This window comes from Bemisia tabaci, chromosome 8, assembly GCF_918797505.1.
Source record: "Bemisia tabaci chromosome 8, PGI_BMITA_v3".
Classification (NCBI taxonomy): domain Eukaryota; kingdom Metazoa; phylum Arthropoda; class Insecta; order Hemiptera; family Aleyrodidae; genus Bemisia; species Bemisia tabaci.
Genome location: NC_092800.1, coordinates 23,202,154 through 23,220,303, shown reverse-complemented (window position 1 = coordinate 23,220,303; position 18,150 = coordinate 23,202,154). Strand labels below are relative to the sequence as shown.

Here is an 18,150-nt window from a genome sequence, read left to right as displayed (position 1 = left end):
ACAAATTATGAAAGAACGTACATAAATGTAGTTTAATGATATTAACTTCCGCCGTCGCGCCGCGCAGACTGTGTACTGTGTTTGGCACAATGCGTGAAGTATTCCGACAGTCTTGTAGGCGCTATGCGTTTCACGCCGACCGCTGCTGAACGCACTGTGTTTGACGCGATGCATGAAGTATTCCCGCAGTCTTGTAGGCGCTAAGCGTTTCACGCTGACCGCACTGTCTTTGGCGCAATGCGTGAAGTATTCATGCATTCTTGTAGGCGCTCTCCGTTTCACGCTGACCGCAGTGACTGCATTGTGTTTGATGCAATGCGTGAAGTATTCGTTCAGTCATGTAGGCGCTAATATGTGTTACATGTCGACCGCCGCGCCGAGGGCTTCTCCTTTTCATCTCAAGTCCTCTTCATCATTTCTCTCTAAGTCGCACCGTTCCAGGCCAATTTGCGTGTTTGATTTCTCTCTTAACTCGATTAATGAAAGGTGCTGTCTCTTGTATCACTAAAAGACGACAAAATTAGAAATTATTATACTCTCAGGAAATGAGAGATTTTTTCGCCTTTTCTCGTTTGTAATTTGTTTTTCAAAATTCGATTTTTTTTAAAAAAATTGCAAAATTTGCCGCCCCCTTGATTTGCCGCCATGGGCCGCAGCCCATGTGGCCACCCCCTTAATCCGGCCCTGCTATGACAGCCTCTGCTCGAAGCTGTAAACCTCCAAAGTTTGAATAAGAAAACTGATTCTTCCTTACCATTAAGGCACCATTTATATGGATTACATTAGATGATAATTAAAAGCTAAAATTATTTTTAAAAGCTGTGCTTAATTTTAGTTGGGAAGTTTTGAACCTGTTTAACCTTGAAGGGCTTAAAAGAAATATCTCTGAAACTAATGCCCCCCCAATAAGTTTTTCTTCGAAAGTATACACCTCAAGTTACCTCCGAACGCCGGTTTCCATTGAATATGACTTATAGCAGTCGCTTTCACCCTTCGAGTGTTTGTATACACGCACAAATAAATACGCATAAGTACGCCCATGATCGCGAATCCTATGCCTATGCACATAGTTCTTTTTTCATTAATTCATGTTTACATGGTTCTTTATGGCATGAATACCTCTATGTCTGAATCTGGGCAAGCTAGACGACAGTGAATCCATGACCTGCCGTAAGATAGGCAACACGTGCCGGCTGCCGGCTCAGCGTCCTTTTCGGGAACTTTACGAGTCGCGGAGCCCTGAGACTCAGAGGTGTGAAATTGCCGTGTCTATTTTTTCGTCGGAACTTGGATTTTTTACACCTCCTCAAGTTCATTCATTAAAAGTTTTACGGGCAATCGGTTCCTCTTTTTTATCCACTCCGGAAGTTAATCGCTTGGTCTCGCCATATTCAGCTAGAACTGATCGAAGCTTCGCCCCGAGTAATAAAACTTATCCTTCCACTCTTTTATAGCCATTTCCTTTACACTTATATATTAAAATAGAATTCGGCTCGATGAGCGCACTCAGCAGCTTCGAGGTGCAAAAATACAAGGCAAGCGCTCCTACATTCCGAGCACAAATTCCAGTCTGAGCTACTAGGGTTTACGTCGAATGTCATAAAAAATTCAATTTATAGTGCAGATTTTTGCGTAGGTCTGAACGTTAATCCTGGTTGTTTCAATCCGGTTTTAGTCTATTATTCAATATCCTCAGGATTCAAGAACAAATCTCAGCTTTTATATAAAGTACTTCGTTTTCACAGGAATCTAAAAGGGGTTTTCATTAAAAAAATCATTTGCTTTGCATGTTGATTTTTTTTTGGACCATGAATATAATTATTTTTTTTCTATCTTTAATCAGGGTTAGGTGGGACAAGGCTTTCAATTCGGTGACGTGTAAGTATTTTTAATAGAATTTTAGGGCATTTTTGTTCATTCTCAAAAGAAACTTTGCGCCCTTATATCCTCTAGTTAATGAATTGTATTGTTAAATGTTATATTTGTTGATAAATTAATTTAACAAATTTAACAAAATAGGTATGCGGAGATTTTGAAGCCCTGCAACCGAGATATGCATTTTTGCAGTTTCACCGTCGGTATTGGTCCATCGCACGGTATAGTTTGAGGCTTCGACATGTCTAGGCACAATCATCAATTAATTCACAGACAAAAGATAGCAAGACGATGATTACGCACGGAGAAAAAGAAGAAGAAGGAGAAGGAGAGGAGAGGCAGGTAAACGTCTGGGATTTTTGCATTTGCGGTTTGATGTCTTGCCACGGCCGTAATATTTCATCATGTCCGAAGCACGAGGAAATCATCATTATTGGCACTCGAACAAACTGCATCGAAAACAGCGTTGCCAGGGCGTAATGGAGGCTACGCGTAAGAATGCATGGAAAATATCGAAAACAATCGCAGGCATCGAGTATAGACCGGTGGCAAGGCGTGGATGATCGATTTATCGATATTTTCCCATTTGAAGCGATGGTAAAGAATCGATTGTTAAGGTGTTCGTTGCGAACACCCTGTCTATCGATTCTTTTCCATGACTTTAAACGGCAGATCAATCGATACATCGCAAAGCACGGTATAGACTCGTCTCTTGATTTTCCTATATATTCATGCGAAACTATCGATTTATCTCGAATCGTGCAGCCGCTGGCGAGTGCGAATGGTTCAGCAAGTCATCGCGCGGAGGACTATAGATCATTGAAACGCCGAGTATACCAGTAGCTACACCCAGGGCACACCTCCGTGAACAAAGTAACATTTTCTGCTACAACTCTAAGTAATGTGCACTACGTCAGTCGTGTTTATTCCATGGATACTTACACTGAATGCGTGGGGATTTTATTGAATATTCAAAGGATTTGAAGTATTTATATTTGTATTGATATAGTGAAAATAGACAGGACCGGTTCGAGGACTATGAAGGTTGTTACTGACGATAGTATGGAAATGAAGGTACGTCGCGCGTCATTCTCAACGTGGATCCTCAGGATCGAGTGCAGTAATCTACCGACTTGTTGATGATTTTAAAGTTTTATGACAATACTGTGGGAAAAAGTCCAGACCAACACTTTTGAAGTGTACCTTGTATCATAATACGTTTTGATGGTGAATCTTCAAAAACGCAAAACTCGGTCTGCACTGAGAAAAAAATCTCTGTGCATTTACTAAGAAAAGGGTAAAATTACCAAGAATTCAGGGTTCTATTTGATCTCAGTTTCTTCTTGGTAAAATTACCATTTATGGAATTGGTAATTTTACTGAGAAATCTTGATAAAATTATTGAACTTTCTCGGTAAGTTTACTGGACTTTGGTAAAAACGCCAATATTTTCAATCGACTGTGGTAGAATTACCGAGATAAAATGGCAAAGTTACCGGGAATTGATTACCAATAAAAGTGGTATTCTTACCTGGAAAAAACAGTAAAAATACCGATGTTTAGGTAAGCTTACCAGTCTGTCTTGGTAAAATTACCAATAATTGGTAAAAAAGGGAGATGGTAAAGGTACCAACGGACTTTGGTAAAAACGCCGAAAATTTTTTTTCAGTGTGCGATTCCGTAGACTTCCTGTCACAATTTATTTTCTGAATAAAAAACAACTCAACGTCATTTTTTGAAAACTCTCCCTGACTCTTTCTCTACATTCTGTAAAAATTGCAAGACATTTTTTATTTATATTTTCCCTCTTGATAAAATAAAATGGAGGTGGAGATTTTGAAACACCACGAACTAGATACGCGTTTTAACCAGTGGGGTGGCGTGCTTTGCGATATATCGATTGATCGGCCTTTTAAACCTATGGAAAAGTATCGATAAACAGGGTGTTCGCATTGAACACCTCAATAATCGAATATTTACCACAGCTTCAAATGGGGAAATATTGATATATCGCAAAGCACGCCACGCCACTGGTTTTTTACAGTTTCACCGTCGACTCAATATTTCCTTCTTAATTTATCTGAAATAATTCTGAAAGTGTTCCCCGCTAGTGCAAGTGATTCCGTGTTGGCTTTTGCCTTGAAATTTTATTTTGGTCAAAACTTACAGGGTTATTCCAAACATTTTCTCGGTTATATTAATTATTATACCGTGCAAAGCAATTTACTGTAGGCAGTGGGAAGTCTTGAGTATACATCACACATCACAGAATCTCTTTACTTTCTCCTCTACATGAAAGAAGAAAAGGCACCGCTGTCTCGGCCGGCTCAAGGTTTTGTCTTCCCCTGGCTGTTAGCTAATTGACAAGTATTAAAAGAAAAGTCAATCAATCACACAAAATTAATCATCTTTGCAATGCATCACTCGGGAACCATCCCACATAATGAACTTCCAAAGCCAATGAGTAAACTTAGAACTGAGGCACTATACGGTACCACTGGAAAATCGAAGCGCCTTCATTTGACGAGGTAGGCAAAGGGAGCTCCCAAGAGCATTAATAGTGGTATCTAACGAATGTAGGTTTATTGTTACGAAACTTCACCCAGAAAGGGATGATTTAATACCAGGATTTTACCGTACAGGAGTCCACTTTTGCCTATGCTTTTGAATGTGGTTCATCAATATTTTCTGTTCATCATAGAACAAAAATCCCTACGTCATTTTCCGTGCAATTTTGTGATGAATGCCCTCTTACGGCTTTGGCACTGTTATTTCAATCATTTTTTTTTGTGTCGTCGGCACCTCGTAAAATTACTAAAAAACATTTTTAATCTGCAGAACTCAACACCTGTAAATTCGAAGGCCTCCATCAACCACAAAAGCTAGGTAAAACCATGTTGATGATGTCGAGTAACACGTGTGTTTGAAACATATCTCAAACTGAGGTTAACTCCAAATATCAATTGAGTCAGTAACCAAAAAGACTGGGGCCAGTATGACACTGATATAGACTTAATCAATTGCAGCTCATGGCGCATGACAGAGACTGATTCCGATGCTAATTCACGTTTGCGCTAGAATCAGTTATGATGGGCGTTAAAAAAACAAGTCCATTTTCTAGATGAGCCCCTTAACGTTAGTGTTCTTACGTGGTCCAGAGCTCATCTGAGAAATAAACCTATGTTCCTTCTCAGAAACAACTCATTCATTGATACTGCATGGCTTTTGTGTTCTTCAACACTGCATTTACAGTGCAATCTGATGTTGATCTATTCACAATATCTGCTCCAAAATAAAGCCCTACTTGCTAGTTTTACTACAGAACCGCTTATGTGCCCCATAACTTTGGACAATCATAACATTTACATGGAGGAGAGGGCAAAGATCTATTTCTGTACCGACCATTTTTCTCCCGTACGGCGCGACAGTAATAGAAAGCGAGTACGGAGATCTGTTGCAATTTATGAGGCATTGCAAACTGCACGACGCGTTGACTTTATCAGTGCTGAGTCTTGCGTCGCACAATGCTATCGCGCTAAGGCAAAACGTCGTATCACCATTAGAACGTTGTCAAATATTCCCCGATAAAACATTTCTTCTTGAGGAAAGTTATAAGTGGATTACATTTTGCAATAAGGAACCAATACATATTTCTGGCCCATTTTAGAAAAAACGCACATGCCATTGGTCCCTAAACAGATAAGAGATTTTATGGGAGAGCCAAAGATAGTGGTTCCTTTTTGCAAAGTATAATCCAAGTATGGATCGTATTCGATAGTGGTTCGATGTATCGTTTCGTTCAAAACAATAGAACATAACCTCAAACAAAAATTTTAGGATTTCAGTTGAAAAAGCTTAAAATCAGAAAATTCCTTACAATTTCACTTCTCATTGCCATTTGGTACTCAAAAGAACGATAAATCTATCACCAAAGACCCGTTCCCTCAGATTTCTAAATTGACTTTTGTGGCTATGTTTACACGTTGAGCCAATCAACATCGATACAATCTCACCTGTTTGATGTATCAAATACGATTTACAGTAGACTCTGGATTATCCGGCTTCGTGTTATCCGGATCGATTTTGCAACCATGTAACTATGTACGCATTCCGATAAGTGAGCGGATCCGCGGAGAAGCGGTCGCAAGGCATATTGGCGCCTGCAAGGCTGAAGGAATACTTCACGCATTGCGCCAAACAGTGAGGTCGGCGTGGAACGCATTAGCGCCTACTAGATTGCATAAATACTTCTCACATTACGCCAAACGCAATGCAGTCGGTTAGTTAGCCTAAAACGCACATTAGCGGCAAAAAGACTGCATGAATACTTTACGCATTGCGCACTTTAACCGTTGTATTGTAATTTATCGTTGTCGGATACCATTCACAATCACCATTGAGTCGTTCAGTTTGGCATTAACCTTTTAAATTCGTGTTGGTATGCGTACATGATGTATACATAATAAGAATATTGTGGTGTTGGTTGGTGGTGTTTGTGTTTACTATTATTATCCGGATTTCTTTTTCATCCAGATCGGACCCGGCACCAATTAATCCGGATAATCCAGAGTCTACTGTATTCTCTTTTACAATTTTAACCAGTGGCGTGGCGTGAATTGCGATATATCGATTGGTAGGCCATTTAAACCCATGAAAAAAGATCGATTATCAGGGTGTTCGCAGCGAACACCTCAGTAATCGATTCTTTACCATAGCTTCAAATGGCGAGATATCGATAATCGATTATTCACGCCACGCCACTGATTTTAACCTAATTCAGATTTGGTTGCTCATGGAATTTCCTGAAGAGTAATGGAACAATATTTGCATGTTTTCCAGAATATTCGCGTTTTATCAGAGGAAATCTGGCGACGTCTAAATGCTCATACGCCGTTGTTCCTCAGCCTGGCAGAATGGAGACGACATTAATAAGCATTGAACGGTAATTGAGGCGGACGCACTGAGGGCCGCGACTGGTGCATGATCCTTCGATTGGGTTCAATTCGATGGGTCAAACATGTACCAAGACTTTATCAACGAGGTGACGGGTCGGGGTTTTATGCTCAGAAATTTAATTTGTCTCAGGTCAGGCAAGCAAATTCACTTTTTGCGCGTGAGTATGGGGCACAGTTGCCAGGTTGCCACGTTGCTCGTGAACTTGGTTTATTCTGCCATGCTGAGGAAAAACGCGCGCCGTATGAACATTCGAGAGTTGCCGAATTTCCTCATTCACAGACAGAGAATTTTGGAATTCCCGTTATTTATATAATATGGTGTTGGTATTGGTTTTTTTATATGGTTTTATTATCTAACATTACTTTGGTATATTTAACGAAATTGATTTAGTTTACTTACATCAAGTGGATAAATACAAGACATATTCTTGTAGTAGTTACGTTTGATTTAAATAAAATGTGTTTTCAAAAAAAAATTGACTGAGCGTCATTGACTCTTATTTTAGTGTCATTTACGGTTAATTCAGTTAATTACCAAAGTAATGTGGAGTAGCTATTAGCATATCTCTGCATAATAGACCACCCAGACAGAACTACAGAAGGCCAAACTCCAGAACACCGGTGACCTCATCAATATTTCATGCAGAACTTACAATTGGCACAATTGTCTGCCCATTGCATACCAAAATGAATGAAAGTCGGACTGATCGCTGAAAATTTATCAATTCGTTTGAAAAATCGCTGTAGCAGGGCAACGTTTCTGATGGCGCTTCAAATTATACCTTATCTCCTTTGAATTATTATTCAATCACGGTGTCATTTACCACTAAAATTATGATTGTCTCCCCAGAAAGCACAGAAAACATGCCATTTGGACCAATATCTATCTGAAATTGTCTGTCACAAATCAATAATAAGACGAGCCAAAAAAGTGCATGGATCCGAACAGGAAAAATACGTTTTTGGCAAATCTCATGCATTATTCAGACATCATCTCCAGGAGCTCACTAGGTTACTAAGTCGCTGAGGTTGTCAAACAAGTTCAAATTAGCTTGAATTCCAATTTTTTTCAACTGACAAATGAGTGCTGGTCTAACGAAAACAGCAACTATGCCCGCAACGGAATTTTTCCGTGGCTGCCAAATTAATCGCCTGAATTATCTCTTCGGTATATGAAAAATGTTATATTTTCTCATATAATTCGGCAACTTCCTTCTGAGGTTCAGTCAACGCGCGTACTCCTCACGATGAGTTGTAGGTCAATCTTTCAAACCGTGCTCAGAAGTCATAATTGAAAAATATGTCGACGGAAAAGTGTTTTGGCTTCCGAAACTGATTTCAACGGGTGTACTGCACGGAGGAGATACAGCCGTGTGATATAACATTGCAGCACTGGAAAAAAAAAACATATTGGATCTAGAGTCGAGACTCTTGAAAACATTGACAAGAAAAAATACTCTTGATTTAAGCTTAAATCTGATTGAATCAAGAGTATTTTCTTTTGTTGATGTCTTTAAGAGTCTGGACTCTAGATCCAATGTGTTTTTTTCCAGTGAGGGGTAAAATAGCACGAAAATTACGATGGTTACCTTTAGTTAAGTTCAAGGACGCAGAAAGTTATTCGGCTTACGCAGTCTTGAACAACCAGGGATTCAGCTCACGCACCATGACATTGCGCGTTCGCAGTAATTTTTATCAAAAAATGTACCATCACCAAATGGTAGTGGTCTCCTAACAATTAAACGCCCTGCAATTGATTTGCTAGATATTGAACTTTTCCCGGTAAATTTTTATATAATTTAACACTTTCGCAGTAATTTTTTTAAAAAGAATCCAACAGTAAAGTAGTAATTTTCTCAAAATTCAACGATTCCGCAAGAATTCTGCAAAATATCAACATCCTTGCCATTATTTTTTGTAAGAATCAGTGGGTTGAGCGTTCACACTTCAGAACAAAACCGATTTTTATGATTCGTGCAACCGAGCGTTTGGTTAACTCAACAAAAATCCTTTCATCAGTTATTTTAACTACATAAGTTCGGTTACACGAACTAAAGTTAGGTTTGACGAACTGAATAGATGAGATGAAATAGATTTTATCTTCTTGGAGGTCAAAAAATAGTCGTAACACGTGTTTCACCCGACCCAACTTTTTTACTCTTGCGTTAAAGTTTCTGAGCCATCCGAAAAGAGTTCACGTTCCACTTCATTTCGTCGGCATGCAATTTTACCTACTTGGAAGTCGAAATGGATGTATTTCTGCTAAACGGAACCAAACACAGGTGGGAAAGAAGGGGTGTGCTCGTTAGTCGAGAGCCGTAAGAATTAATGGGAATCATAAAGCGCCAGGGACGTCAGCGGCCACGAGGCCGGCACCGCGATCGCCGGGTGAATAATTAACTCATGAGCCCCGTCCACAACGCTCTTGTGACATGCCCATGGCTCATGAGTGCCGCATTCAGTTGGCATACAGTTCCGTTTGACAGAATGTAAAATACCACTTTTCCATTCCTCCAAAGGGAACCAAGCCCACTTTTACAATGTTTCTAATACAGCCTGCTAGAGCACACCCCATCTTTCCCACTCGTCTATTACGTCCAAATACTTGAATCACGTTTCGCACTTTTCTTATCTGCGCTACGATACAATCTCTGGATCAGCAATAAAGAGATCAAGCTCTTTTTCATTGTTGTGGATATGCGAGAAAATTTTGTTGCTTCATAATTGTGGCCGGATCCGCCAAACGGAACTGTATCTCCTCTCCGCAAATGCTCAAGGGAGCGCCTGCAACACTGTGGGAATACTTCAAGCATTGCGCCGCGGCGTCCGTGCAGTCACAGTCTCGCTCTTGCGGTGTTTGACTCGCGAATTGCTCAAAGTTTCAAGATGTGTACGCTATTTAGTTAAGTAAAGCAGCGCGCATGTACATGTTCCGAGGATTTACGCAAAAATAGAGCTCATTCTGATATTATATCATCCATTATTCAAGTTAATAGCCGACGAAATTTTCCCATTGTCAACGCAGTTCGCCAACGACCGATCGGTCATTGGTTTCTGAAAATGCTGCACTCCTAGAAAAGTCTAAAATCCACTCCCCCGTGCGCAATTTTCATAGTTTGGTACGCGTTTTTTTTTCAAATTTCCTGCTTCTAAGACAGAATTTATTCACCGATGTCTAGCAATTCCGGCAGCTTGCGGTCAACGAAAACCGACAATTACGCTGAGAGAGGAATAGACCACTTTTAAGTTGAAAGTAAGAGCCCTGTAAAATCTGAAACGTGTTTTTCAACTTTGATAAGTATTCAATACTCTCGTTGAATGGCTTTCAGCTCAACTCCTTCATCGTGGATTTCCCTCACATTAGGTAAAATCTCGCGCAAATTGATTACAGAGAATGCAGAGTGCGAGAGTTTTCCTTGCCTCCTAGGCATGTTATCATCCACAATCAGTGAAATTTTCACGGTCTTGCGAAGATTTTCAGTATCACAAAGCACCTTACTAAAACAAAATATACTTGCAAGGACCATCCGAGATGGAAAATGACTGAATTTGATCGACAATGCTTCATATTTTAGCGGGAAAACGATCAACAATATAGTCAGAAATTTTTCATGGACGATCACAAACAGATAAAAAAATCAGAAAATTTTTTAAGCAACTGGAATTATTTTATATTCCTCATAAAAATGGAGCATGTGCGGAAACTTCGAAACGTTACAATTGAAGTACACGAATTTAGAGTTTAGCCATTAATAGACACCGGCACAGAATTTCACTCCAAAATTTATCAGCATTGTATTGGTCAAATTTGCTCTAAAAGGATATCATTTCTGATTATTTTCCAAGGGAGGCTCTCTGGACCCTCCTTCATACGTAATTTTTCCTGCTCGTACCATTGCGGGGGCGGCAAATAGTCTAATCCGGGGATGACGGCACTACCAAAAGTTCATAGGCGGATCGGGGGGGGGGGGGGGGGGGGGCATAGGGTTCGCCCGAAAAAAAAGGAAGAAAAAGGGAAAAAAGAAAGAAAGAAGGTAGGAGAAACGTAGGAAAGAAGAAGGAGGGACACTTAAACTGCATATGTAATGCCTAAAAATGTCGGAAACACTCGGGGGGAGCCTTTTGGACCCCCCGGACCTCCTCGCACGCCCCCCCCCCCCCCCCCCCCCCGCTCGAAGAGTCCAGATCCGCCCAGGCAAAAATTCCGGATTTCGAACATGCATCAACCCTGTATCCACGCTCAAGTGCATTGTCTCGGGCGAAACTTGTAAGCTTGCCATTTCCTGCGAATAAACATTTGTTTGTATGTGCCCGCAGTGTAAATGACCTACTGTTCGACTCGCCTCAAGGCCGCGCGCGGCGCGCCACGCGCTTGCATTCGACCAGCTCGAGCGCTGCCTACCGGTTTTCGTCCGGAGCGCGTTTCGTGGACTTACGGTTTTATCTTTTCCATCTGTTTTCTTCCTTTCCCGGCGAGTTTTTCCGGAGACTTGCATTTGGCACGGGGAGCTCGTGTTCCGGCTTGCAACTTGCGAGTCCATTAGCCCCTGGGCATTGTGTACTCACTCAATGAGCTCGTTAATCAAATGACATCTTCCTCTGATTAGTTTCTCCTCTCATGAACTAATCCTTCGGATGACACGATGTTGTGACTAGTGCGAATGATGCGGCATTGCGATGCCCAGCCGGGAAACTGAGAAGCACAACGCGCCTCAAGTTCAAGTTCAAGTCCAACACCCACTACATCGGAAGTATTTAAACATTGAGTTATCGCACACATGTTGCTAAAATTTAAAAAAAGGAAAAGTTGCACAATTTTTAAAAAACGCGGTAATCACGCTGGGACCTCTTTGTTGAATGCAATAGAATTAATTGGAAATGCCCAAGTTGGGTCTGAGTCCCTCCCTCTTTTTTCCGTGAAGACTATGTGACCTGCAAATGTGTGTGTCCCTCACTATACCCACCAACACCTCGGGCTCCTGAGTGCTGATCTGGCTCTGCGGGCTGATTGTTGAAATTGATAGACAAAGCTAGAGATAAAGAAGACAAAAGGGAGTACGGAGCGATTCTATTGGTTGAAAGGGGTGGTTCTTATAGACTTAAGGGGTGAATGCTGAACTAACAATAGGAACTCTTGTGGATTACCGTTAGTTAGTCTATTACCTACCTCCTATGTCCCTTGCAACCACCCGCTTCCACCAATAGAATCCCTTCATATCCCTTTTGTCTTCTTCGTATATAGCTTTGTCTATCAATTTCAACCATCAGCCCGCTGGTCGGATTTGACTTGTTCTTCGCCCTCCCCGTGAGGGTTTTTGACGTACAGTTTGGACCAAGTTCAGAGGAATGGGGCAAGCAGAGGTACAGAGAAAGAACGGACATGAAGAAGATAATAGAATCACTTGTTGGAATATTGAAATTGGACGTATTTCTGCCAAACGGAACTATGTGCATTATGACGTGAGCCCTGTATTGCATGTATTCTTACGGATCTCAGGGCTCATATCTTAATGCGCATAGTTCCGTTTGGCAGAAATACGTCCAATTGACGGTAAGAACGTCGCACAATGGAGCGAGTCAATCGGAGAAGTCGGACAAAATCTGGAAACTTTAAAAGCTTATATTTTCGAAAATATTAAACAAAAAAGTTTAAGAGTGGGACCATTGGTTTTTACGTAAAATTTCCTCTTAGAAACACCCCTTGAAATTGAATTTGTGACGAAATAAACATAAAAATTTGAAATAGCCAAAAAGTCCAACTTCTTCTACTAGTTTGTTCCACTGTGCGTTGCTGCTGAGATATCCAAATAAGTCGGTTCCTTTGTGATAAACTCAATTTATTCATGCCCGCCGAAAAATTAAAACCAAAACTATAAAAATCGATTATCCACTTGAATGATATGTGGCAACTGACGAGCGCTCTTGAAAGGTGCGAGAAAATACTCGACGGAGAGTGGTCAAACAATTGGGAGTAATGATGAAAACAGTGAGGAGGACCTCCTTCCGTTCTTGTGTTCTCCGTCCACTCCGTGCTTAATTTCGGGCTCCCGAGCCAAAGCTCAACTAATGCGGTTATGCTAATGAGGACTTTTGTCGTGTCGTTATTGGTCACTTCACCTACACTCGCCGAGACTAATCGAGAAAATTGCCCTATCGGAGTTGGACATTATGTGGATGAAGAGCTTTAGGATGAAGGAGGCAAAGTTGTGCAGAATGGTAAGTCTGCTTTACATTATAAATTAAGCCATCGTTGGGATTAATTGAAGGAAGGTCGTTACCACGAAATTTTTACAATTTGTATTGTAAGGTAAAGTTAAAAAGTTAAAGGTAAACTCCTCCATCTATGAATCATTGATGATCCTTTGGTCAAGAGAAAATTTTAGATAATTCACGAGTTTTTCGCAAAGACACGTATACCACACTGCAAGAGCAATGAGCTAAAAAGTATGGGCCACACCAAATCGCTGAACGTTCCACGATTTGTTGTCATGAAACAGTCGACTTTGCCCCTCATCCGTGATCACGGCACCGAATGGGTGAAAGTATCCGCTGGCAAACCAAGTGGCGCCCAGCCAAAGGATATATTATAGTCGGTCATCAGGTGATTTAAATTATCAAGATCGATAACTGGCTCGAATCTATACCCTCTGTATTCAGTTCAACTAATGCGTAAACTCGTCAATGTTTCCCTTTGGGTATTTATTCTCCAATCTCCATGCGATTTAAAAATGGACCACGTTTTGCAATTAAGAACTACTAAATTGATGGTTAAAGTGCGAAACTGCGTTTCTCCATTTACAACAATGCAGACTTCCTATCATACTTTATTTTTTCTACGGAAAACTATTCAACAAAATTCCTTGCAAATTGCCTTGATTTTTCATCTCTGATGTAATAAAATTCTATAAAAATCTCAAGCTGTAAAGTTGGCCTGTTCCCCTTCGAAATAATTAAATAGAAACGGAAAAAACACAGCAATGAAGATACGAGATTTTGCACTTTGATCATCGATACCCGGCTCATTTTAGAAACGACTTGTGTTGAGCTTTGAGTATCTCTGTGCAGGAAGGAGTGTATTTGATGAGCAAGAAGTGGAGTTCCTTATTGCAAAGCAGTGCAGTCCACTTGTGCAGGTTGCATTATGACGTGACGCTGGAATCGGCGCGTTGCTCCGATTTTTCGTAAGTTGAAGATAAAGAATCGAAGTGAGGAGGGAGTTCTTCAATCAAAAATCACATACTGCGAATGGGAGGAAGGTGTCGAACAGAGTGTATGTAATTTATAGGGGGGTAAAAACCAGCGTGACGGGTGCGTAATGATAGAAGGGGAGGCTAAAAAATTTCGACTATCAGTGGTACGTATTTTATGTCTTACACCTTGCTATAAAAAGCTAAATGTCTGTTATTTCCGTGCAAAATAACTTGTGTCGAACTTATCGAATGAAATGACTCGAAAAACCAAGAATCTGGTCTGCGTTATTATGCGACCATACTGGAAAAGACAAACTATTGATGTATCTACGTACAATCAGTGGCACAAGCGGATCCAGCAATTTGGCAACGCCGGATCCCTTCGTTTAAACCTATGCTAAATAATCGATTCTCGTCGAAGCACCTAGCCCCTCCAAGAATCGATACTTTTCCATAGGTTTAAATGGAGGAAATCCGGTGTTGCCAAATTGCTGGATCCGCCAATGGGAGGGAGGACCCAGACATGTTTTGTCTCATAGCTAAAGCATGCATTTTTCCTAACCCGGCAACGCAGCCCGACACTTCAGAGAATTATCATCAACTGATGATAGATCTAATCAAGGAGGATCTAAGCTTATGAATTTTAGCGGCTCTAACATGAATTTTTCATTTATGGCATGCAAGGGAAACGCAAATGTTGAGCGTCTATTTCCCTCTTCACTAATGCGTCTGGCGATTTCATTCTACCTTCGCTCTTAAGATCTGTTTGTTTATGAATTCCGCGTCCATGACTGAGCCCGCCATAAGACTCGCCAGATTAGATTAAAGCTCTCATGAATGCATCTGTTGCACGATTGCGCACGTCCGGTTTCGCCAAAAGCTCAGTTCAGCTTTACGCAAATTGAGATTGCGCGGGAAGCTGGAGAAAAATGCGCAAAGAGGATCTACCTGTCGCAATTCTCGCACCGTGCAGTAACAAACAGGCGGAGTCGTTGGAGTGGAACCGAAATATTATAGGTACATATTTTCAATCAAATCTTATTTCATAATATAAAATCACACGAGTAATGCTGCCGTGCTAAGGAAGAACGCCGTATGGATCTTCAGACGTTGCCAAGTTTCCTTCGATAATAACCGAATTTACTATGTGTTAATTACGAAATGTGTGAATATTTTTCCCCCAAAAATTTCAGGCAATTTTGTACGCGATTTAATCTAAAATATCTGGAAATTGCAAAGAAAAAGGTGCATGCATGTCTCAAAAATACACGTTTTATCTAGAAAAATTTGGCAACTCTCGAATGTTCATACGGCGTTCTTCCTTAGCACGGCAGAATGCGTGACGCACAACGCCTGAGGCACGAAGCGCCTCGGGAGGTTGGACCGCAAGGCGGTCAGAGGGCATAGCCCCTGGTTTTTCCTAACTGCATGTTAATAAATGATCTGATCTCCATTTATTAGACTTTCAGAGGACTGGGTTGCAAAAAATTTTCAAAATTAATGGGAAGAGAAGCGGGATTTTTAATGACCGAATAACTGTTAAACTTTTAAAAGATGAATCGCACAATGGCATCAATTTCAGGTGCACCAATGGTAGAAGTAAAAATTTAGAGAGAAATTCAAATTAACTTTCTTGAAGGCAATACTCGTGCCCTTCAAAAAAAAATCCCTCCCCCCTCCCTATTATACAAGATAATCAAAATTGAATGTTAGCAAACTAACATGTTGTTTAAATGTAATCATCCAGAATTTTAAGGTCTGATTGAGGGAAAGAACAACAATTATTCGTTTGTTTTCTGAGTTAATTTTCTTATCCCAAGGACATTCGCGGTCAGCGGTCGTTTCACTGAAACCACCGAGCGTGCATATTTTGTCACTTGCGATACGATGCATTTCAAGTTTTAATCAACTTGAGTTTGTGAGAAAGTTTTATGCTCAAGGAACCAAGTAGATCTGTTGAACGAGCATCACTTCCAACCGATTTTAAGCCACAAAAGAACAACGCGAGTACCATAAGAGGGTTTTTGGAATCTGACACTCTCAAAGAAAGTGGTGTTATTCAGACAGGGACCTTCTCTTCCTCGACAGAGGAATTTTATTTTCTTCTTTATTTTTTAATTATTCATTTTTGTTTATATTTTTTTGTTAATTTAATGTGGGGGTTTTAAATATATTTTCAGAGGTCTTGCTCTCCTTCCAGACTTTTTACATTCAAACCAAATTATGCTCCCTTGCGACTCTACTACTGCAAAGGTCACTCTTCTTTAAAAAGAATCACTATTTTGTCGAGTGCATAAATTCTTTTCAAGAGTCCAGAATATCAATAATGGTCAAAAAAACCTGCCAAAACTCTTGTCCGTTTTAAAGATTACTCTCTGGATCTTCTACTACTTACCTGTGGTTTTCATTTAAAAATCGTGTTGAGAAAAGCTTGTGAAAATTCGTTTTTTTTACTAGAATACGAGGATAGAGGAGATTATGGATTTAACCGTATTCTATGGCTCTGAAGAAACAATACTTCCGGTAGGAAAAGTCCATCAAGTTGCGAGTCTGTTCTACCAAAAAGTTAGTTCAACTTGGTTAATGCCGAAATCAACCAGGAAAATGGTTAATTTCTGTCCATCATCTAAGTATACTATGTATGTTTACAGTGTAAGTCGCAAAAATCACTGGGATGATAAAAACCTACCTGAGCATCGTGCGATGATTGCTAGTTGAAAATGCTTGAAGGTAAGGTCCCTCGAAGATACACACAAAAAGCTGTCACATCAATTCAATACGATGCTCTTTCGATAAAACCACTAACGATTAAAACTCGAATCGAGATCGATTAAGAATGTAAAAAAGACGTCTCAAAAGTCTGCGTATCCCGTGACAATCACTGTGCATTCGCGACGCTAAAATGCATTCGGTCGCGCAGTAGAGGTCCTTGAAAAAATGGTATCTTGTCTAGTTGGTCGACTAGAATTCAGCACACAAACTAATAAATTAGAACTAATGGGTTTCAAGTTTGGCCTAAAAATCACTATAATGATGTGAAAAATTATTCATTCAAAACAACTGATAATTACTAGTAATGGCACATAAAAATATATGTATACAATCGACAAATGACACTTTTTTCAATTGAATGGAATAGTTCAAATTTTCGCAATTTATTAGATTTGTTTTTATTTATTAGAATTTATTTATTAGATTTTAAGTTTTTGAGGTTTACTTTATGAGAGAATCGCATCAAATCGTCGACCACGGAAGTAGATTAATCCGATAAATCGGCAAATTGGCACTTATTTTAGTCAATCACCTGAGACTCAGACTTTGCCTGCCAAATCGACACTTATTTTCAAATTTACAAAGAAATTCAATGTTCTAGATGCTGTTTAAAAATTTGAAAAACTCAAGTTTTTTATATTTTCGAAACCTACCAGAATGGCACTTAAAGATATTATAACTGGTGGTACATAGGAATCCCGGCACTAGATTTATCGGCAAAATGGCATTAAAGTGTCCTTGACTAACCAGTATTTGTCAAAACTGCACTTATTTTCAAGTTTGCAGAAAAAGCGAGGGTTTACTACCTGAAAATTTTAAGAACTTGAGTTTCTAACGATTTTGAAATCTATGAAAATGTCACTCGAAGATCGTAATAACTGGTAGAAAATTACAGTCAACTGTATCGGCAAGATAGTTTTCGAAATGCAGCGTCATAAACTAACCAGTTGCAACTTTTCCGATCGGAGCTACTCGGCGAAAGCAGTGCAAATTGTCGAAGCTCGGCGTAAACTTGCACAGGTGGAGGCGCGCGCGCGACCGAACGTGTGCCTAGGTTCGACGCGTGCTGATTAGCGACTGAGGCCGACTGGCGGTTCGGCTCCGGCTCCAGGTCGTTATGCGAGTGACAAATATTCGCCAGTAAAACTGATTCTCATAAGAGACGGCAGGAACTTAATGAGCCCCCTGGAATTTGCGTGTACGCGTGTCGACTCCTCTGACGTAACGTCGATTTCCGGGTGAGCCATAGAAAGCATGGACTTATATACGAAACAGGGCTCACTTGGAAAATAAGATACGTCGTTACTTCAAAGGGGCAACTCTAAGTTGCTGGTTGCCCCACCCCCGAATCCTCAGAC

The 18,150-nt window shown here is 40.4% G+C and overlaps 1 protein-coding gene across 4 annotated transcripts in view; it reads right to left on the bottom strand.

Annotated features, from left to right (window-relative positions):
• LOC109032557 (uncharacterized) overlaps positions 1–17,914 on the bottom strand; it is a 34,016-nt gene extending 16,102 nt beyond the window's left edge. Inside the window, exons 1-2 of one of the 4 annotated variants that reach the window (XM_072303197.1) lie at positions 17,737–17,913; positions 16,710–17,045 (exon numbers count right to left, since the gene is read on the bottom strand). The gene's annotated coding sequence lies outside the window, so the exon portion shown is untranslated. Of the gene's footprint in view, positions 1–16,709 lie in introns of all 4 variants that reach the window. The other 3 variants (XM_019044745.2, XM_019044744.2, XM_019044746.2) reach the window with 3 other exon arrangements.
• Positions 17,915–18,150: the final 236 nt, after the last annotated feature.